This window comes from Plodia interpunctella, chromosome 18 (assembly GCF_027563975.2).
Source record: "Plodia interpunctella isolate USDA-ARS_2022_Savannah chromosome 18, ilPloInte3.2, whole genome shotgun sequence".
NCBI lineage: Eukaryota > Metazoa > Arthropoda > Insecta > Lepidoptera > Pyralidae > Plodia > Plodia interpunctella.
Genome location: NC_071311.1, coordinates 7,425,946 through 7,449,987, shown reverse-complemented (window position 1 = coordinate 7,449,987; position 24,042 = coordinate 7,425,946). Strand labels below are relative to the sequence as shown.

The 24,042-nt window shown below is 33.9% G+C and overlaps 1 protein-coding gene across 1 annotated transcript in view; it reads left to right on the top strand.

Annotated features, from left to right (window-relative positions):
- Positions 1–1,310: 1,310 nt before the first annotated feature.
- LOC128677415 (uncharacterized) overlaps positions 1,311–24,042 on the top strand; it is a 52,314-nt gene continuing 29,582 nt past the window's right edge. Inside the window, exon 1 of the mRNA XM_053758242.2 lies at positions 1,311–1,765. The gene's annotated coding sequence lies outside the window, so the exon portion shown is untranslated. The remainder of the gene's footprint in view (positions 1,766–24,042) is intronic.

Sequence of the window (24,042 nt, the reverse complement as noted above, 5' to 3'; positions counted from 1 at the left end):
TGTAGGTTTTATTTGACATATACACAGATATAAAACATTTAAAATAAATAGCAATTGAAAAAATATATTTCAGGGCTACAAGGAAAATAACAAATGATTTTTTTACAATATCAGATTGTACGGATGTTTATCCAATATAGAGGGGGCATTTAAAAATAATAAAAGTCTATAAAGGAGGGCGATGTGTTCTCACGGTGGCAACACCGGGTTTATCAACTAATCTTAACCATTTGGTATTGCAATAGCAAAAAAAAAATTAGAAATACGTTTTCTACACTAAAAACAGACTAGGTAAGTATGTGATCATTGGCAAGCAACTTTGGGTCATTGTGTTTTTATCGTCTGTATAGTGGGCTGTATTCCTGTCAACGGTTACATTCCATTATAGCACATCGTCACCGACGAGGGAGTCATCCTCATACCACCGGAGCCCAAAATGTCGCTTACAATGCGCTTTAAAAGGAAAGGAAGTTGTGGAATGAGGTATGGTATGCCATGCCATGGTTTTCCCTAGAGATTATTCTAGAGTATTCAGAGGCTTCCATAGACTCCGGTGACCACGACCCTTTACTCCTCTCCTTCTCTCTGTACTCTTTATAGACTAGGTACATGGGCAGGCAAACATTTTTTTCTGGCAATCTTTTGTGACATTGTTTTTATCTATTCACACGGATGTTCATTGTCGATTAGTTGTGGTTTACACTTGAATGCAAACCATTCTAGTCTTACAATTCGCATGGTCTCCAATTAAGTCCAGCGAGAGCGAAGCAAGTTATAAGCAACTATTCGGTAATGAAAATGGAGCTACACCATGGCTACACCTATATTTTTAGCGCCATTCTTGACAATATGCTGAAGTCGAAATTTGGCCTTACCTTCATAGTACTTACTTAAAAAAAACTTATTATTTTATCTTATAATAGGAAATACCTATTATTTTATAATAGGTATTTCATATTCGCAGAACGAGACGATTATATTTCAACTAAAATAGGTTTTTTATGAATAAGGATTATGGTTGAATCTCCAACGGAACCGTATTTCATTCCATTCTTCCCATTCCAAATTAAAAATGACCGAAAATTAAAGAAAAATGAAAGTGAAAAAAACGAATCAAGATAAATGCTGATTTACTTTTGTGGTTGACTATACAATTTACTACCAATCAACTATAATTACCCACCAAAATACAAACCATTGTAGACACGGAATGTCAACAAAGCGGCGGACGCACGCACATCTAAGGAGTAATAATCACCACTATTACCTAACTCAGGCACCTGGAGGGGTTACGCGAACCTTACCAGGAGAACACTTTCAGTTTCCACCGCACACTGGCTTCGTAAACGTGTCTTATGCAACACGCGTCGCCGCGGCCCGCACTCGTATGACACACTTTTTACCGAAAACCGGCTATCTAAATAATTGTTAACGGATTTAAAAAAATAAAGATTAATTATTCTTATGTAATAGTAAAATAATTCTCGTTTCATGTTTTGAACTCTCGCAATTTTTGACAGAAAATCGATTAAATTATTCGCGCCTTTTCGCCGAAGCGCATTACGTTTCGAAATTCAAATTTCGTGGAAGAGAATAAAACTACCAGCCAGTAATATTTCATGTATTATAAAAAATTGTCGTGTTGTCATTGGTGTAATTTTTTAAATTAACAAAAATGTGTAGAACTCATTGTTTTATTTTTCGTTCTTTGGTGTGAAGTGTATGTTCAGTGAAGTTACATTTTGGAGACACCATCTGTCGCAAAGTAAGTTATTTACATATTTTATTTACAGTTATCATAAAATCAATGATAATTTGATCAAGTGAATTAAGTAAAGTTTAAAAAAATTTAGACTTTATAAGTAAAGAGTATCCACGTGACACGTCGGGCATACTTTGAAACTTATAAGGCCTTTGGCCAAAGTTTTGCGATCGATCGCATGCCTGACGTTAACCCTACTTAGAATTGGTTCCGACAAGGCATTATATCCCATAATCGCCTAGTATGACATTCAAGGGAGGATATGAAGTGGTCCTATTCTAGGGCGGAACCACAAGCCACAACGCACGCTGCGTCCACTTCATTGCAACATCACAATGCGAGGTTATTTTTTCCCTGAACCGTTGAACAGTTTGGGTGGATTTCATTAGCTAGTCAAATAAATCGACAACACATTAGAACTTGAACATTCATTTGTTTGTAAATAAATATATTAAATAATAAATATATAAATATATTAGGACAAATCACATAGATTGAGCTAGTCCCAAAGTAAGTTCGAGATTTGTGTTATGGGATACTAACTCAACGATACTATATTTTATAACAAATACATATATATATAAACATCCAAGACCTGGGCCAATCAGAAAAAGATCATTTTCCATCATGACCCGACCGGGGATCGAACCCGGGACCTCTCGGTTCAGTGGCAAGAACCTTAACACTGCGCCACCGAGGTTGTCTTTGTAAATATATTTGTTTGTAAATATACCCATTTAAAAAATAATAATTGATGCAAATCTAAATTGACTTTCTCCGTTATCTATGACCAAAATTCACGCGTAAACAGAAATTGGTCACGTTTCACAAGTGGTCTACCGCATTGGCGTCTATTGTTCTGGCTTTCTTGATGTTCCCAAGTAAATAGTTTCGTAACAGATTCGACGCAAGTTAGCGGGAAATTGTACTAATGATAATTCGAATGGTTTCAGTTCAATTTATTAACCATCAATATTTCTAAAACAAGTTATATTATATTCAAGACAAAAAATAAAACAATCCCCCCCCATAACTCTCTAAAAATTAATGATACATTTATTGAACAGAAAGCTCACGAGAAATATCTTGGCCTTAGACTTGATAATCATTTAAGATGGGATAAACAAATTTCATACATAAAAAATAAGTTAGCTTCACTTACAGGGTCACTCCGTAGTATAAATGAATGTGTTCCTAGAAAACTCAAGTACAATATATACAACTCGCTCGTAAAGTCCCATTTGTTATATTTAATAGAAATATGGGGTACTGCCGCCAAGACCGGATTACAAGAACTACAAAGAGCCCAAAACAAAGTAATAAAAGCACTATTCTGCTATCCCTACTCAACATCCACCACAAAGATTTTTAAAGAAACAAAATTAATGAACATTCAACAACTTTATCGTTATAATACTTGCATTCTAATTAGGAAGATACTAAATAAAAACATGCACACTAGTTTATCGTTTACCCAAAAATCACAACTTACTAAACGCAAATTACGTAGACCAAGTTTACTTGTATTACCAAAGATACGTACCAAGTTGGCGAAAAAAAGCATCACTTTTGAAGGAGCACTCTTGTACAACAAATTACCCTCTAATATAAAAAACGCGGAGTCCTTTCAATGTTTCAAATCACAGCTACACGATTATATTATTCAAATATAACTGTTGCTATTTATCCTGAATAAAATAAATGTATATCGTTGATAAATACTTGTATAATAATAAACCTACATTGACATAAGGGAATAATAAGATTTTCTGTACCTTTTGTTTGCCCATTGTCTAAAATGTTAATGCGGTGACTGCATCCTAGTTTAGTTTAAGTATTGTTAATTCTGTTCTCATGTAAGTGGATTTAATGTAATCTTTTATGAGAATAAATTCTTTAAACCTAACCTAAATACTTAATCCGACTAGGGTTGGTACAAGAAAAAAATATATCGATCGAGACGTCACTTTAATGTAGGTATCACTTAGTATGGAGCGTTTTGAGGAGTCTGAGAATTAGTGATTTTATTTTTGTCATATTTTTGAAAGCATTGTTATTATCACAGTGTTTTTCACTGGTGTTCCTAATAACATAAGAGCCTTGGTATAGTCACCAAAATAAAAATTGGTCATCTATCGTATTTATCTAGGTACTAGAGATACTGTAGGTAGATATAGGTAGGTAGGTACTAGAAATTCACTCACATTATAGGGCTGTCGAAAATTTCCTTTTGTTACTAAATTGCATGAGCATTTGAGCATAATATATCTACTATTATTTATTAACTTTATCGTATTGAAAGTAGGTATGTGAAAAATAATGCAAAAAAATATGTAAAAATTAATGAGACTATTAAAATTGATATAATTGCAATTATCGTACCCCATCTTAATTCAGACAGATTGCAATAAGTCAGCGAAGTAAGTTCATGTAGAAAAGCATATAAAATACATCATGAATGAAATACATTTCTTGGCATAACACAAATTGACTCGAGTATTCCATGTATTAACGAAATTGCCTAATATCAATTAAGATACCAGTTGAGTTAACGCACTGTTTCGCATACATCTGTATACATGAGACAAATTATAATATTTAGGTACCTAATTGTAGTAAAATTATATGGAAATGCAGTATCATTTCCTGACTCTTGTATTCATTCGTTTGATACCAACTCAAAATGAATGAATTTATTTTTATTCTTTACCAGCGACTCGCCCCGACTTCGTACGTGTGCAATATGATGCATGTTACATATATAAAAAGTACCTGGAATCAATCTATCTATTAAAAAACCCGCATCAAAATCCGTTGCGTAGTTTCAAAGATCTAAGCATACTTACATAGGGACAGACAGCGGGAAGCGACTTTGTTTTATACTATGTAGTGATAAGATTGTGTTTTTATTGGTGCTTTAAAAAAAATTAAGGGGATTTTTCGAATTTTGAAGTATTTCACGAGCACATTGGTTTCGTAGAACTTGTTAAAATATTTATTTTGTTCCGATGAAACGTTCAAAATTATTATCATCTGTAATTTGTTTACCCACTTACATGCATTTTGCATGCTAATGGAAATAGGATGAGTGACAATTACAATGCAATACTCATATCATCGATATGCATTAAGTGCCTCAATATCTGATCTTATCTAAGCTTTGAAGATATACCTAATATTAGATTATTTAATTTATTTAAGTTCAGATTTATTTAAGTTTTGATGATCATGAGGATTATCAATAATGATGTAATTTGTTAACGGACTTATATTAGCTAAAGTGTACCTATCTATCTATCCCTATAAACGATGGTTCATTATTATATATAACTTAGAAGTGATTCACACGCAAATCTTAGAGACAAAGTAAGTGATAGTCTTCTCTCTGTTCGTCTCTCAAATGTCTAATTAGTTGTTCATTGTGTACGTTAAATTACTATTGTTTTATTTAACGAATCCGCTCTTTCTTTCTTTTTCGTCAATATTTTCTTAGAAACAAGCTCCTTTTTCTTGTAAATTAGAAATCTAGAACTTGATGGAGTTTTGGTGTTGAAGCAACTTAAATATTTCGGTAACTTCTAAAACAAGATGTTATCTTGTCGTTGAAGCATATCGTCCTCATTATGTTTCAAGCTGTAAACTACTAGCTTCTCGCAAAAGACCAGTCTTTAGAAGGAACTCCCAAAAAAGCTAATTCCAAATTTGGTCTGGCGATTTAGTTTTAGTTTGAGTTGCATCTGTCTTTTCACATATTTCAATTTTATTGTTATCACACGTTTACTAACAAGTACCTAGCTGTTAATCAAAATTATTCTACTCACATCATAGACTATTTAATAAAAAAACTTAAATACTATGTATACTATATGTATTATCGATTAAAATAAGATTCTTAAAAAATAATTATTCGGTAACTGGCCAGTTTTAAAGAATTCAGCGTTGGAGGGAAATATGGCGATGATAAAAAAGTTATAAAAGATCCGGTAACTTGTTTATATGAAGGCGTATTGAGGAGACAGACTTTTAAGGTATCCAAGGAATATATGTGGGCATAGATTTCTCTTGATAAGAACAAAACTATAAGTATGATATTTTTGTTATAAAATAAAATGCAACAAAGTAAGTAAAATGTAGGGTTTATTATTTCACATTTATACCTATCTGAACAGATTTAAAGATCTTAATTTTACTCTCCTTATCCATCCGTAAGGAAGGCCAGTGCCCCCGCTGTGGAGACGTTAAAATAGCTGAAATGATTGATTTTATTTGGAATGTAGATTTCAATGTCTTGTCGAGATATTTCAGTGGTAGTGGTCGGCTGTTGTTACTAATCTAAACGTATGTTTTTGTTTAAGTTTGATATTAGTTGTTTGATTCTCTTATGATGTCCGGTTCAAATAGAAAACAATGTTCAGAACATTGTTTTCTATTTGAATCGTAGTTGTATCTCATAACAGCGTTTTGTTCTACTAAACAAACATGAGACTTATCTACCGCACGTCTTCTGAAGTCATTAAGTGTCAATAACGGTTAGTTATATTTGTTAGTTTTCTTTTCTTTTTTTATTCTGAAACCATATTGTTGATAACTCTTCAGTTTGATTTTATTCAAAATGTCTAAATTCATGTGATTGTGTCGGGACATAATATAATATCGGGATAAAATATGGTTCCTTTGTATATAAGAGAATTCTCTCTTTCATCCGAACGTATCGGTTTCCTCAGCCGTTGTGCGTCTGAATCCATGTTTTGCTGAATGCTGAGTTTAGTACATTAGCGAATTCGTATTCTGTAATTCTGGGGATCGATTCTCATGCAATCGAAGTTCATTTCACTAATTTTCTCCAATTTTTTTAGAAGGTTTAACACGGTTTCTTGACTTACGAAAAATCACAATTGAAAAAGTTTAATTTGCTTAAAAAAACCTTTGAAAAAAAATTGAGAAAATTGATGATATGAACGTCGATTGCGTGAGAATCGGGCTCCTGGTATGTACATGCCTATATCTTTTTCCGTTTTTCGTATCCTATATATTTTTGTATTAATCCTGACTATGGGGAGTACCACAGGTACATTTTAGCCGGCAACTTGGTATGATAAACTCATTGCGTAAACGTAATCCGAGGAGCATACTCCGCCTTATCCAATAAGTATAGATAATGTATTATTATCCGTCTAATGCTACTAAATAAGGCATCGGATCCGCGGTGGCTTGCGAAAGACAAACTTGCAAGGCCGTCGGTGAAGGAAATTATAATGCTGGCTGGAAACTAATGGCTTTAAGAATGGCTTTTACTTAAAATAACATTTTATTATGAAAGTCTGTAAAAAAATACATTGTTCTTTTTACGAAATCTCTCGGGATCCGAGAAACCTGTAATCCATTTACGAGTAAGTAGGTATGTACCATTTATGGGAAAAGGATGGATAAAATCATATCTGATAGAAAGACAAATGGAGCAGTGTTACAAATTGTAGACGAAATATGAAAATATTCTTATAGGTAGAAGTAAAAAGGTCCAGCTAGACAGAGAAAAGGGCTAACTGAAAGAGAAGGCAGTTGTCGTGATGTCTCAAAGCCTAAAATAGAGAAATATTGTGAATACTTCACGTACAAGAGCATAGCTTTTAAATTTTAAATTAGTCAATCTTATCAAAATTATAAATGCAAAAGTAAGTTTATATATTTGCTACCTCTTCACGATCTATCTACTCAACCAATCTTCCTGAAATTGTTTATATATAGTTAAGAGTACGGAAAAGGACATAAGGTAGGTACCTACAATTCATCCCGAAAAAAAAAAGAAGTGTTGTAACTTATGTACTAGCTTTTGCGCGGGTAAACGTTAGTAAGTATACATAAGTATACATAAAGGCGCATGGCACAGTATTTTCAAAACATTTTAAGAAGACGTTACTAAGTATGTTTAAAGTATAAAGTAAAATGAGTGATACAAACCGTCTGAAAATTTGAGAACGTATCGCCTACATTGTTGTAATAAACGTGATGATTTATAAAATAGCTTCGTTTATTGTTTGCATGTTGTAGATAACACAAAAGGTCAACTGTGTAGTTGACACTTGTTGATAAACTTTACTAGAGGTATGTGTGACCTATCCCGTGTCACACGCCCGCGTAAATTTCAGGAAATAAATGAGTTTCATTATTAACCGGTTGGCTGGCCTACAATCAACTTGTACGGAGCGATCCCAAATTACAATGCAACTCAGTTCGATTTAGAAATTTAAAATGAATCGATTTCATACTAAAAATTAACTCGATGGTACGAATTGCGATGCAGATCAGATTAGACCGGCCCAGGTGGATCGCGCCCCCTGCCCTATTCATGCATACGTGTGATGTTTTTTCTTTTATTGTGGCACAAACAGTCATAGGTACAAAAAGTACCTATTCTAAAACAGTTTAGGTATAATATAATAGAGCAAACAGTGCCGATTATGTTTATGTTATAATTATTATAATTTAAAAGCATGCGTGTTAACAAACAAACAAAAAAACAAACAAGATACGTAATATGATAGGTATATATATGTAAGATAATAGTACTTGTATTCATTTTTGTAGTACTTCTTCTTTTCGTGTTGATGACAACAACTACAACTAAATACAACGCTCTATTGGGTGCTAAATACAGGGTTACTGGTATCAAATCAAACGCAAAATCTCCTAAAGACTACTTACATACATGAAAACAAGTAACTTTTATTCTACGACTTTTCGTGAGTTTTTTTTCATATAAACAAAATATAATCTAATTTGCAATTCTACACATCTTAATTCTATGTAATAGCCAAGCAACACGAGACAGTACAGTAGCGTTAAGTAGCGGAATGGAACATAGAGTTAACATTTTATAGAAACAACATTCAAACTAAAAAAAAGGAAAATTCCGGTAATACGTTATTACATTTAGACAAAAGTCGTAGAACAAAAGATGTTAGTCTCTATGTACCTTTTGCGCCTTTGGAAAGTTATGCGTTAGATACCAGTAACCCTGAATAATTCTTGCCAGAACCGAGCCACTTCGATGGCTTCATCAGAAGTTGCCATCAAGTCAGCCCGGGTGTTTGGACACTATACCTGGTAGGAGGGGTTGGTACCCAGGTGAACATACCGCCGCCGAACGGTGGTATGTGTTACGTACTTCTAGTGATTATTAGAAGTATGTTATGTTAGTTAAATATATTGACTAAATAAACATCTTGTTGGGCAATAAAGTGTCCAAGTGTTGCGAAATTCACTTGAACTTTAGCCAAACTAATTTGTTGAATCTTGATTAGAATTCTGTCTAGGTTTACGAATGTGGCAGATGGACGCATTATTTTACATGTATTAGGATATAATTGTTGGTCGCAGCTTCGCTCGCGGTAGCCTATAGTTGACTTGAAACTCAGCCCAGGGGGTTAGCCGTAAAAACGTGACAGACAGCCAGACTTTTTCATTTATAATATCATAGTATGGAAGATGGTACTTACGCATTTTTTGAAAATAATTCCTCATTTTAATCGAACCGAGATAAAAACCGATAAAACATCTACAGTTTAACGCCAAGAAAAAGCAAAAATTCGAACAAAGCTCATAAAAAAAAAATTGGCGCCCGAAATCCTATAGAATGCAGTAGCGACAGAAAAACAGCAAGGTCGGGTGGCGCAAGCGCAAGTTTTGACGTTTCACCGAATGAGCGTTTCTCAAACTTATTGTTTCACGTACCCCATACGATTTCTTTGTTTGTTATTTTTAAAATGATAGTATTTTATTTTTGTCTCGTGCAAAATCTATCTGCTTCGGAAAGATATACTTTCGAGACCACTGTGAAAGTCTTTTAAATAATTACATCTAAATTGATTCAAAAGAGCAATTGACGTTATTAAGTATTAAAAATAGTAATTTAGAGTTCATTAGGTGTAGGTATATCAATGTTTTATTTGTATTAAAATAAAAAGACAAAAGCTGTTTTTTTCGTAAAACCGTGTCCCCCTTGAGGTATTGGTATACCCCTAGTGGTATGCGTACTCCAGTTTGAGAAACCCTGACCTAGATAACGAGCCCACATCAACACAATGTGCTAATTGCAAGTAAACGTTTACATGGCGACTATTTCAATGCTTTTTTATTTAACCTGTGATGAAAAAGAGGGTTTTGAACATATCCGGTTAGGCAAACAGATAGATAGATTTTATTTAATACTAGCTGCACCCCGGGGCTTCGCTTCCATAGGAATTCCGGGATAAAAAGGTTTTTATAAAACCTTTTTATCCGTAAAAAGGTTTTTATAAAACCTTTTTATCCGGGATAAAAAGGTCCCTTTTCCAGGTTATATTCAAGCCGTGTACTAAATTCCCAGTAGATTATGCGTGAATAAGTAAAATAACATACACACGTACAAACTTTCGCATTTGTAATAGATATTAGTAGGATAGAATTAGATGTGAAGATCATTTTTCCTTTACGGGGTAGACAGAGCCAAGAGTTGCGGGTTGCGAACGAAACAGTGAAACTGTGTAGATCTTATAAAAAAAAATATCTCCCATACAAATTGAGTTTTCAGTCAGTCGATATTTTTATCTTTTGGAAGTTGTTTTATTGTTGTTTTGTTGTTGTTGAGCTTATTGTGGACATTTGAGCAGTGAATAAAATTACCATGTGTCTTATCAAAATACCATGTGTCTTTCTCCTCTCGTCATTAACATGATTATAGGACGGATTTTCTATGATCCTTAAGTTTATATCCTACCACTTAAAGCATTGCAGAATTGCGGTCGAGCGCATTCACGCTTTGAAATTGGCATTACAGAAGAAGGTAAAGTTACTTATATAATTTTTGTATGAGTAACGTACATCGTGTCATTTTGAACACTACAAACAATTCAGAACATACCCGAAGTGGTTCATGAAACTGAATATTATTAAAAAAAATATATTGTATTAGGTATTGTACAGTTTAGTTAGTTAATCAGCATCTCTCATTTAAGTCATCATCACATCGAGTGTGTTTTGCTATTGCTAACACTGGTGTCAGATTTTATTCAAGTAACCTATAAAGCCATCTGAAATAACTTTTACGACTACTTACCGCCATCTAGTGGCAGGTAGTCGCATACACACTAGTGAACTAAACTGTCCACCAGTGTGCAGGTTTCCTCACGTTGTTTTCCTTCACCGGAAGCAAGTGGTGGTCTATGAAAATGCGATATATAAGTCCGATTGGTATACACTCATATGGCACGTGTAGTGTGTAGGACACGACCTTTAGACCTTTCGATCCACAGGCGGGTGTCTTAACTATATACACCACCACCGTTTCTTCTTAGAGCATCGGAGTCCAGGATTCGGATCATCAACTTTCCTGTGGAACTCATAAATTTTGGAAATAATATAAAACACAATTATAGTTGGCATTATAACCACGATAGCTTACGAATTATTATATTAACGACTGACACAAATGTATGGTTGGGTTCACATATGGCCCTGGAGAAACGTCATTACTGACAATAGCAGGCAATCTTGGCCATTAGATAGTGGCGTAGCTACCGGTGTCCTAGACGGTGCTTAGCACCGGGGCGCTCAAATTCAGGGGCCTTTGGATCCGAGCCCCTTGGGCGCAATTATATTTTCGTCACACATTACCCCTGATTTATGGTTGTTACCTAGCTACCTTTTGTTCCTGGCTTCGCCCGCAGCTTTATGTCCCACGGGTACAGTACTTTTGTGCAGGAACAATATTAGTAAATTAAACAGCGGCTTCATTATTACGTTGCGCTAAATCACGCTGCGCTTCGACTACGGATCTATGTTTATAATTATGTATTTAGTATATAGTTAGTATATCAGCATCATCCATTAATATCAAACCAATGTATATGAGCCGTCAGAGCGACAACGCTCTGCGTTGTCGTAATGAAGCGCAACAGAAAAATTAGGCATCCCGGCCCTCAATTGCTGTGGGCCCCTAAATGTATACGGCATCAGGGCTGTTTACTTAGCTACACCACTGACAGACAAACGTTTGATGGACTATCTAAAGCACTAAGGTTAGAGATAGCCTTTAGCAAGGCTGGATGTTTTAAATAGCTATTAGTAGATTATAATAACGATAATTATTTAGACAAATTGTAATACTTAAATGATTGATCTCAATCTGTGGCTTTTACGATTTGCGCGGGAGGAGAACCATCTGGAACATTACGATTTTTAGTGGTAGTGCCATCTTGCATCACAGTCCTTGCTTGTGCAAGGACCACTCAGCTTGCAGCTGAGTGGTACTTACCCTTTTGTACCTTTAGTGTACCTTTGTAAAATTATAACTTTTTGGATATTTGTATGCTATGAATAAATTTATTTTTATTTTCCAGACCAGCATGGAAGACTTGACAAGTAATTAGATAAGTCATTTTTATCATGTGTTAATTTATTTAACTACAACAACATTAAAAATTAATAATTAGTATTTCGGGTGAAGCATTAAAATTTATGTTTTTATTTTTTAAAACAAGAGCAATTTAGATCTGAAGAAAGCCACGCAGTAAGCTTCTATGACAGTAACGCGATCCGCTACTTGTATCATGTGACAGATATATAAACCCCTATTTACATGTATATATATGTATACCTATGTACATGTTCTAAGTTATGAAATACGACCTCGTTAGACAGCGTTTCAGGTAAACTATGTATACTATATTTATATATATTTTATCAGTACTCGGATCACAATTATAACCAGCTTTGATATACTTTGTGGCTATGTACTTTGATATATTACTAGTTGTTTGCCGCGAACACAATACATTTTGATGAGTTCTTACAAAATTGTGAATGTTTACAAAAACGACTTAACCGATGTTGATGCCCCATGAACTTAAAAATTCTATTGACAGATCCTACATGCCTTTTAAATTTCATCAAAAATAGACCAACGGTTCGGCATGATAGGGACCAACATTGTTCAAATGAGTTTCTTTCGGCATTTCTTCTCAGCAGTGGTCGTTCCGAAATGCCAGTAGTTTGTAGCTCGTGAGAGGTTATGATTTAATGTAAAAATTGACGTGAAAAATTGTCTAATTTCTGAATAAATGATTTGAATTTGCCCTGTTTGCCGCTTAGTACGAGATGGACCGGGAAAATGTCCATACATTTTCCCGATCCATCTCGTACTAAGAATATTTTCATCCATATGAAAATATTCTTATTTAACAATGCTAGCTCGTCGTTTTTTGTTTTAATTGATTGTTTGTTTGCTTTTAACCCATCTAGAGGTTGATATCGTTTACAGCGGAGCAATAGATGAGACTGGTACTCGACTACAGGAATTAACGCGGGTAAAAATGGCACATTTGAAAAAACGGCCGGTTGACTGTTACATACATGAAAATAAGTCTATCTTTTTCTATACATACATATATATATATATATATATATTTCTCATTGTAGTCCATATTAATATTATATAAGAGATAAGATTTGTATTTTTGTTTGTAACGATAAAACTCAAAAACTACTGGGCATTTTTTTATGAAATTTGGTCCAGAGATAGACGAAACCTTCAGGAGTGATATATGCTACTTGTTTTATAGTGGTTTTACCCGAGCGAAGCAGGGGCGGGCCGCTAGTCATAAATAAATTACAATCAAACAAAAGTATCGTCCTTGAAATAGCATGCTGATATAAGTAAGTATAAATTCTATGTGTACATAATATATTCGCGTAAAGTACCCAAAAGTGTGCCAAATGTTACGTAAAGAGATGACTCTGCGTATACGCATGGCGCTCGGAACCGGTCCGACACGCGGCTTGAAGAAGCACGGGTCAGATGATGCGATATGATCGAAATTCCGACCGGAAGGTGATAAATTATAATACAAATGAGTCGTAGAATACTATGATGATAATCTATATGTCATATAATAAAACTGTAAGTAGGCTGTGTCTGTACTTTAGGAGATATAATTACAGAAAAATAATTATGGTGGTTTGGGCATATTTTTTTTTTTTAATATTTATTTCACATATAAAGAACAAATATATATAGTACATAATATAAGAACACTGACAAAAACCACAGAGGTTTGTCCACAGTGAGCATCAACGTCAGCATTAGTATAAAATATTTTGTATTAATCACTTAACAGTAATATCAAGTGGTATGAACATGATTTTGGAACGGGTTGTGTATTTTGCATTTCTTTTTATACGAAATTGTCGTCGCTAACTAGTAAAAAAATGAGATTAATTATATTGCAAGCCAATTTTTTGAACACGTTGAAATTTTCCACATTAAATTTCAGCATCAGTTACAAATTTACGAGGCTCTGCACATCTCGTAATTGGTACGGACGTAAGGAAAACAATTAGCTGTATTATGCACGTTGGATCGCGGTCAGTTGGTTTCAATGTCGCTTGTATAATGTGCCGTAATAATACACAGTGAAAAGTGTGTACGTTGCATCAGTGGAATGTGGTAAACGTGAATGAACAATCTCTTATATCAATACAAATTTTATTAGTAAACTAGTGGCCCTTCCCGGCTTCGCTCAGGTAAAACGAAAATTAAAAGTAGCCTATGTTCTCCTGAAGGTTTCGTCTGTCAACAGTAAGTAGTTTTTGAGTTTGTTCATTACAGACAAAGAAACAAAAATACAAATCTTCAAATTTAAATGGAGAGCATGCTATCATCTCACAAAACAAAATCAAATAAATAAAGTAACTAAATTAACAAAATTTTTATCTGAGTTTATCATTAAAAAAATCGTTCAAATCAGGTATAATATCATATGTGCTTTTTAAATAAATTTAAATTCTGATCTTTATATTGTTGTGGAATTTTGTTATAAATTTTAGATGCCTTACTTCTTACTTCCCTCGAGGACTGTTTTCCGCAGTTAGGCCTCTTGTCTGGGCCCTTTCTGTCTGAGCCGCTGATCATTCCAGCCGGCCCAACTCCTTCAGGAAGCGGAGCACCGCCGATGATGAACGGCAGGCTTCGCTCATGGTCCCTGGATTTCCCAGGAACTCTTGTCTTGTTGATGCAACGCCACGACATTCCAGGAGGAGGTGGCTTGCAGTTTCCTCAGCCTCCATGCATGCTCTGCATAGTGGGCTGTCTGTAAGACCTAGGGTGAAAAGGTGTTTGTTTAGTTTTTACCAGTAATGATACCAACTATGATACGTAGATACCTTCTTGGTAGTGAGATCAGACGTCTTGAGTAACGACTGTCCCAGTCAGGTAGTGCTTCCCTGGCTATTTGGGTGCCATACATACAACACTTTTACTGAGTAATGCCGTTTTAGATGGGTGTAAACATAGCCTCCCTTTATAATTATAATAAACAAGAAATAATAATGAAAATAAATTATTATAACAAGAAAAAACAACAACAGCTCGCGGATAAAATAAAGCCTATATATCGCTTTCCATTATTACTTAACAGAAGTCCTAACAAACAAATGCATATTCACATACAATATACTATGAATATTTGTAGATTTATATTTACAATTAATATTTACATTTAATCCATATTATATATTTATAACTAAAATGACACTAAATGTGACGTTCCAGGAGAAAAGGTACCTTATGGTGGACAAGCACTCACAACATATTATACACATCAATAATAAAAATTAGCAGATAAAACGTCTTTAACGTCTTCCCTTACCTTTGTCTTATACATTACTATTTTTATTTAGAGGTAAGCGTTTGTGAGTTTGTATGTTTGAGGCGGATAATCTCCGAAACTACCGAACCGATTTCAAAAATTCTTTCACCATTAGAAAGATACATTATCCAAGATTATATAGATAGAAGATAGGCAGCCTATAGCGATCATGGAGTCTATCACATGAGTTTGTTTGTTCGCACCCGTCATTTTTAGATAACATATATTTGGAGCGAAGCCCCGGGCAACATTTAGGCAATAATAAAAATCAGCAAATAAAACGTCTTTAACGATTTTCCTTCCTTTCTTACCTACTTTTTCTCGTGTAATGTCACATGTGAACTTTACCTACTTGTGGGTATGGTTATACGGTATACTTATGTGCTTTTGCAATATTACAAGTTGTTGCATACAGCCGTCCGGCGGTCTGCTGTCGGCTGCAGAACTTTCTCCGTTTTGTTTGCCTCGAAACTATGTCAGTGTGTTGTAGGCCTGGTACGAGGCCCTATAATATCTTATACGACTTCCTATTAAAGTATATTAAAATTGCGAAATTCCAAGTGTTTGTATCACATGAGTTTGTTTGTTTACCAAGCGAATCATGTATGGTATTTATTGAACACATTTGCGTCCCGTGAAGGAAAACATCGTGGGAGAAACCTGTACTAGTTCATGATTGAGAGATTTTATTAAAAGTTTTTTTTTTGTTTGGTTAATTATATATATATTTTTTCCTTTCATCAGCACTTGATCACAATCATAATATGTTTCAGTATACAATTTGACCATGTACTTTATTGTGTACTTAAATTATTATATTAATGTTAAAAAAATATACATAAATTTATATTTAAAAAATGGTAAGCCCTTCTGGCATAATAGGGACCAACACTGTTTGAATGAGTTTCTTTCGGCATTTCTTCTCAGCAGTGGTCGTTCCGAAATGCTAGTAGTTTGTAGCTTTGGTAAATATCATTTAATTTAGAATATGACGTGAAAAAGTGCCTGTGAATGCCTAATTTCTGAATAAATTATTTCATTTTGATTTTAGAAGCAAATTGTGGTCGATGAAATAATCGAAAAAGTCCCAGGTTAAAATCCTACTTGTTGGCACATGTAGGATTCGAACCTGGAACCTTTCGATCCATGGGCGGGCGTCGTAACATATATCGTACATATTTTTATACATATTTTTATATTGCATAGATTTATTTTAATTCTAAAAAAATAATTAAAACAAATTCATGACCTGAATGAAAATCATACTATTCCAATGCAAAAAATAATCATGGTCTTACGGGTATAAGTTCTTGCTAAGATCAGACATTAAATATAAATAAATAAATATATTAGGTCAAATCACACAGATTGAGCTAGCCCCAAAGTAAGTTCGAGACTTGTGTTATGGGATACTAACTCAACGATACTATATTTTATAACAAATACATATTATATATAAACATCCAAGACCCGGGCCAATCAGAAAAAGATCATTTTCCATCATGATCCGACCGGGGATCGAACCCGGGACCTCTCGCTTCAGTGGCAAGAACTTTACCACTGCGCTACCGAGGTGGTCAATTCGTCAACATTGCAATCACAATTCTTTATACTACGTTCTTTGAGTGTTACAGTGTAGGTGTCAAATACGCGAATTCAATAACTTCTAGTATATCCCAAATCTTCTAAAATTATAATGACAACAGTACTATGCAGAACCTGCAAACTCAAGATTCTTACAACAACACTTTCAAAATCGTAACTTGTTGACAGCGCCTGTGACAAAGCTGACCTAACCAAAGATAACATTTATCTAGACACCTCATCTTAGTTCATCTGTATAGAAAGAGTTCCGATCTTTATGTGACTTCACTGTCAATGACAAGATTGTTTGATTACGAGATTAGATTGTTTTAAAAGTTGTTAGATTTGTTTTAATATAATTTTGAGCTTAGTTATTGAAATACTAATCACCACTAATAACATAGATTGTAACTACAGTTTTAGCATATCTACAATGAAGGAGATTTTCCTTCCTCGCACACGCGTAGTTTCATGAATACGTAATTTTTCTTGGGTTTTTCACTTCATACAAAAAACCTTTGTTGATAAGTTTTTAGTTCTCATTAAAGTATTTAAGGAGTACTTTATGCTGTTTTTGATACTGGTTGACTGGAAGAGATCGGTTCATGTAATGTGCCTAAGGTATGTTTGCCACATTATATGTGCATTTGTTGTGAATGTACGTTGTACAACAAGGATATTACGACCTAACAAATTTTTGACTCGGAAATAGTAACGTCACTTCGACAAGGTTGAGCACTGCAATAGCACAGAAGGAAAGTAAGATTTATTATTTTAACATTTAAAAAACGTGTCTAATCTGACTATAGCTATTGCTAGCTAACACTATTTCAATGAGCTCGAGTTATCTATCAAGATGTAAGTCAGTGGAGATATTGTGTGATGTGCCATCAATAGAGAAGTTACGGAATCATTGCACATTGCTTGCTTCAAGCATTGTTATGTTACGCAGTGTTCATTATCTACCTATTAGTTTTCCTCATCCGTGAGGGTCGTGGCCACTTTGTTGGGACTTGTGTGACACTTTCTTGTGTATATATGTTTTCTTGACTTACTTTTGATTATACAAAACAGAAATATGCAAACGCAGATTTATAAATTATAACGCCTCGTCTGAACACGGCCTAAAATTTGTGAATATACAATTAATCTTAATAGGTTGGTTTTGTCAACTTTTTGAAGTGAAAACGTCTTTTAGCGGCGTTGTGCACTTTTTGTGATGGGTAAAAAATGTTAAACTCGCGTCAGGACACGTGACCCTGATCGAAAATTCGTAAGATGTCAAAAATGCACAACGTTAATATTCAAGTTTTCGCTTCTGCCGGCACTCCTGAAGTGCAACCCGGTTTTTTACTATTATAATAACCTGTTTAAGTGTCCCACTGCTGAGCAAAAGCAAAGGCCACTTAAGTCTTCCATAGATTTCTGTTTTGGGTCGTTGGTTTAATTTAAATTTAATTGTACACAAACTATAATATTTTGTAAGTTCGAAAAATAAAAAATGTAGAGTAATATTCAACAGTTGTTTGTTGTCAAAATTGAAAAAGGCTTTGTTGTATAATTTTTTTAAAGTATGATTCATATAATTGTATTTTCAGGTCAGTAGGTAATTAAGTGTACTCTCTACTAGTGATATTGATAGGTTACGCATTGCTTGCTGCGGGCACAAAGCTGTTCTTCAAGTGTAGTTGTTACGCAGTATTTATTACATACTTGAGCTTAGGTTTACACTAGGCGAGTTATAGCGAAGTGGGGAGTAGCGTCCGGTTTTTTATGTGTTTTATTTTTGCTGGGAAAAGGCTACCCCTTTATTAGGTTTTTTTTTTGCTGGGAAATTTTTGGTGGGAAAAGGCATCCCCCTTATTTCGAAAATGAAGATAATATAAACTTATTTTACAACTGTACATAACATCCGTTATGTAGATATTATATTAACTTTATTATTTCCTCATCCATTACAACATTTACACGAACTAATATATTTAGTGCAATGTCAGAACTATTTTCTTAATTTATTATATAAATCGATTAATAAGGACTAAAGATAAACAGAAACATCGGGATTATAGTCGAATATACAGAAATTAGCATGAATAGGAAAAACACGGCATCTCATTAGATTTCCAAATAAAAATCAGTTCAGATATAAATTGAACTCAGTTTTGTTGTGTATAGTAAATGAGAACTTTTATTATTATCATAATCAAACTACCATTACAGTAAGGAGCTATTGCGATAATGCGGCTATAATAGGATGTAGTATCCCAATGCCAAAGTCAAAGGCCTCGAAACTTGTGTGAATTCTCTCAGTGTTCAAGCAAACAAATATATGAGCGTATTTTACAGTTAACAGTGTGCGCAGCGCCCATTACATTACATTCATTACAAGATTTTGAATACGCAGTATTCTCTACTACTATCGAGTAAAAGCCAGGCGAGTAGGCTCGCCCAATCTGAACATAAATCTTGTCTTGTATTGAGTAATTTATATACGCTCTAATTCTCATATTCTTCGCGTGTTCTGATGCACGGTTTTACTTACTTTATTAAGTTAGTGGATTAGTGTGGTTCATGAACTCATGATTCCCTAACGTAGTTCCGAATATAATTAGGCCTTTCTATTCTTGTGAATTTTGATTTCTAAAATTAAGCTTTATTTTTATTAATTTATTTTTATCTTTTTATTTAAACTTGCACAATACAAAAGTTAAAAAAGGTAGATTCAAGGCCATGCCTGCCAGTCAAACTTTGATGCCAAACCGAAAAACCTTTTTTAGTAGTTCGCCGCGAACTATAAGACCTGCAGTCTTTTTAGATTTACTTAGTTGTTACCATATAATATTACCAAAGTCATCGTGATGAGAGACAGCAGAATCAACACCCTAACTACATGTCTAGTTAGCCTAGACTGTTTATATTCATTTGGTCAACGTTTTTTTTATAGAATTCAGTATATTGGAAGTACATGTACAAGTGCAACTTGCATAACTCCATCACTGTTATTTCTTTAGCTATAAGAGTCAATCGATGTCAAGTTGCAATTTAACTTGCCATGTTCATCTCGCATAAAAAAAAACTAACCGCTGTCTATCTCTATGTATGCTTATATCTTTAAAACAATGTATTTTTAATAGATAGAATGATTCAAGGGAAAGGTTTAGATGGATAATTTATTATGGTTTTATTCATTTATTTATTCAAACTTTATTTACCTAAATTGGTACAATAGGAGGACTTAATGCTAAAATCATTCTCTACCAGTCAAGTTTCGGGAAAAACAGAAAGACTTAATAATATAATAATTATTTATTTCTTACAGAATCCATAGTATATGTTAGTAACAATGTTAGTAACAAATTTAAATGAATCTAAATAAAAAAAAATGAAAAAATAATAATTTATTTCAGGTTTAAAAACCTATATAGTATTAGTAACAGAGTGTCTTACAAACTATGTTAGTACATCTATATTAAAATTACGAGAGCACTTGGTGTCCTTAGCTAGGTGGATGCGAGTCCAGTGCTGCATGAGAGCGCAGTCCACGTCCAGCCTAGCAGCTACGGTCTTCACCAGGCTGTTCTAACCTAAGTCCAGTTTATATGGGCCCATCCACCCTGTCAACAATATTTATCCAAGCGAAGCCGGGACGGATCGCTAGTTGATAATATAAAGCTATATTCAGACGCAGGTCACTTGGTGGTATTTAACCGCTTGGTATACTTATTTATTACTTATTAATCACATTGTTTTTGTTATGTAAATTTGTAGCATCATCGGTTTTTGATTATCATCATTTATGTATAAAATGTATGAAGTTTTTTTAGTTGTATTCATACTGAAGGTCATTGTGTGGAATGAAACACACATTTTTACTTAACTGGAAATATTAATGCTTTGCATTAATATTCTCCATTTCAATATAGGATAATTTATCTGCTCGGTCTATGTTTCTTATCGCGAGTGTTATAGCTGACTTCAAAATTTATTCGAATCGCCTAAAGGCATTCGACATGATTTATCCAGCCATCTAGTGGCTGTAGTTGTGACACAAGTTGTGTGACAGACGTGTCTTCATCATATCACAAAAAAGCATAGCAGAACTCTAAAATCTAAACTTTATACAATTTGGAATTGCAGATTATTTAATTGCATAGTTAAGTACTTACCATATATTTCACTTAATAACTTTTGAGAGTTAGGTCAAGGTAATTCCTATCAGATTTTGATACTGGCCATTTTTTAAATATTTCGGCATCATTACTTTAGAAAAATAAGTTGTTAATACCTAACGGACATATCGATTTTACATCGAGTCACGATCGATTACTTTATTCGATCATGTTTCTTGATTCATGGCTACATAATGAGATATTGTGTTCTAAATTTGGATATCTCAATATTGGTGCTCGTAAATATATTTTTAATAAATTGTGGTGATCATCAGATATGCTTATTGGTTATATTATTAGAATCGTATTCATTATGTGTATGATATAAAAGTTAGGTGCCATGGCCGACCATTTGGTGACCTCAAATTTTATAAATTATGATTATTTATGTGATGTGTAAAAATATTTTATGCATGTGCATGAAAACGTGTGGTCACCTTAGCGCTATTTTGTTTTTTTTTTTCTCTGTCTTCATTTACATGTATGTAGTTAATTAAACAAATACTCAAAATTCACATTACTGTATTACCTATAATTGTTTATCCGTGATTTTTATACCAATCCTAACTAATATTATAAATGCGAAAGTTTGTTTGTTTCTTTCTTTCTTTGTTTTTTTCACATATTATTTGGAGTACCTAGAGAAGGATATAGGGTATCTTTCATCCCGGAAAAATAACTGCTCCCGTGGGAAAATTACGCGGGCGAAGCCGCGGGCAAAAGCTTGTTAGTAACAATTTTTGTACTAAAATCGTCTCCCTTTCTTTTTGGACTCCGAAGCTCTATGGCGGCGAAAGAAACCAGTAAAATGGTGAGATAGTTAGATATTCTAGAGGTATAGTCGTTCTCTGCAACTTCGGTTCAATAGGAATTATGGTATTCTTCGCAGCCTAGACCAAAAATATATGTAACTAAGTATCATATTTAGGAAATAATTTTTCATAAGAGTTCCAGAGTTTAGCACGTTCAAACAAATTTAGCTTTAATTAGGCATATTTACTTCAGTAGCTTATAATATTTTTACTTCAATAAACTTGCACACTAGCTCGACGCCTGCGCCCATCGGGAACCCAAGTGTTGGTGATGTATGCCAATCTCTCTGGCGGCATTCGGCAAAGATGCCCCGAAACAAGAAGGCGAGATGTAGACAAGTTTCAGAGTGATTGGCAACAAATGGCTCGGGATAGAGACCTTTGGAAGACAAAAGGGAAGGCCTTTGCCCAGCAGTGGGACATATATAATACAAGCTATAAAAAAACTTGCACACTGGTATTGTATAATCTGTGGTTAAACATAATGCACGTTTCTATACAGCGCTGTCTTGAAAAAAACACTCTATCTCCCCAGTCGCACACAAATTGAACGTGTCATAATTGCACAATGCCTTTTGTTCCACGCGGTTTTAGAACAAAGAATTGCTGTTTTAAAACAATTACTGTATATTAATTGTTTTATTATGATTTAGTTAGATGAGATGACAGCGAGATAACACAGAATCATGATAACTTTTCTGAGGGTCTTATGAAAGAGTGATTAAACTATTGACGGGATTACTGGAGAGAAATTAAAAAAGTAACCGAGTGTGTTATTGCTAACACTGGTGTGTAATTTTATTCAAATCGCCTAAAGGCATCTGACATGACTTTTACGGCTACTTACCGCCATCTAGTTGCAACTAGATTACCTGCAGGTAGTCGCATACACACTGGTGAACTAAACTGTCCACCAGTGTGCAAGTTTCTTCACGTTGTTTTTCTTCACCGGAAACAAGTGGTGGTCTATAAAAACTACTATACTACTATGAGTCAGATTGGTATACAAACTCACACAATATGACACAATAGTATGACACAATAGTATGATACGAACCTGAGACCTCTCGATCCACAGGCGGACGTCTTAACCATTACAAAGTAATAATAATGCGCACTTTTCCAAAAGTAATAAAAACAAACTGAATGAATTTTGAGGCCTTAAAAGAAGGTCGTTAAGCTTATGATTGTTTGTTTGTAAAAATTAATCAATTTTAATTTTATTGTCTAAGTATTAGAAGTACCTATTAGTCAAGAATAATAGATTTTTTTTTTCTTTTTATATTTATATTTTTTTCTTTTTATATATATATTTATATATATATTTTTCCTTTCATCAGCACTTGATCACAATCATAATATGTTTCAGTATACCTTTTGACCATGTACTTTATTGTGTACTTACATTGTTACTTATATTACTCATAAAAAAATACAAATAAATATATAATAAAAAAATTCTAATAGGGACCAACACTGTTTGAATGAGTTTCTTTCGGCATTTCTTCTCAGCAGTGGTCGTTCCGAAATACCAGTAGTTTGTAGCTTTGGTAAATATCATTTAATTTAGAATATGACGTGAAAAAGTGCCTGTGAAGGCTTAACTTCTCAATAAATGATTTGATTTTGACACCCCGAACCGGTTTAAAAAAGGGTAAAAGGATTTGTGTAAAAAATCAACCATTTTATATAGGTATTATAGACTATGCTTTTATTTAACATAATGAAAAAATTCATGTTATCAAAATTTTTATATTATTATTAAGTCATATATTTTAGGTTATTCTAACGTAGGTAAGTTTTTTATAGTAATAAATATAAAAAAAATCAAGTATGTTTCATAATTGTTTGGCGATAAGAATCTGCAAAGTCAACACCCCACCATTTAAGACTAATAAGGATGCCTAATTAAGATTTTAATCAATAAATCGCTATTAAGATGATTAATCGATTTTTGAATATTGGTTTAGTCGTTTACTTACGTGTGGGAATAACATTTTGATTGTTTGAGAGATATGACCATATCGAGTTTA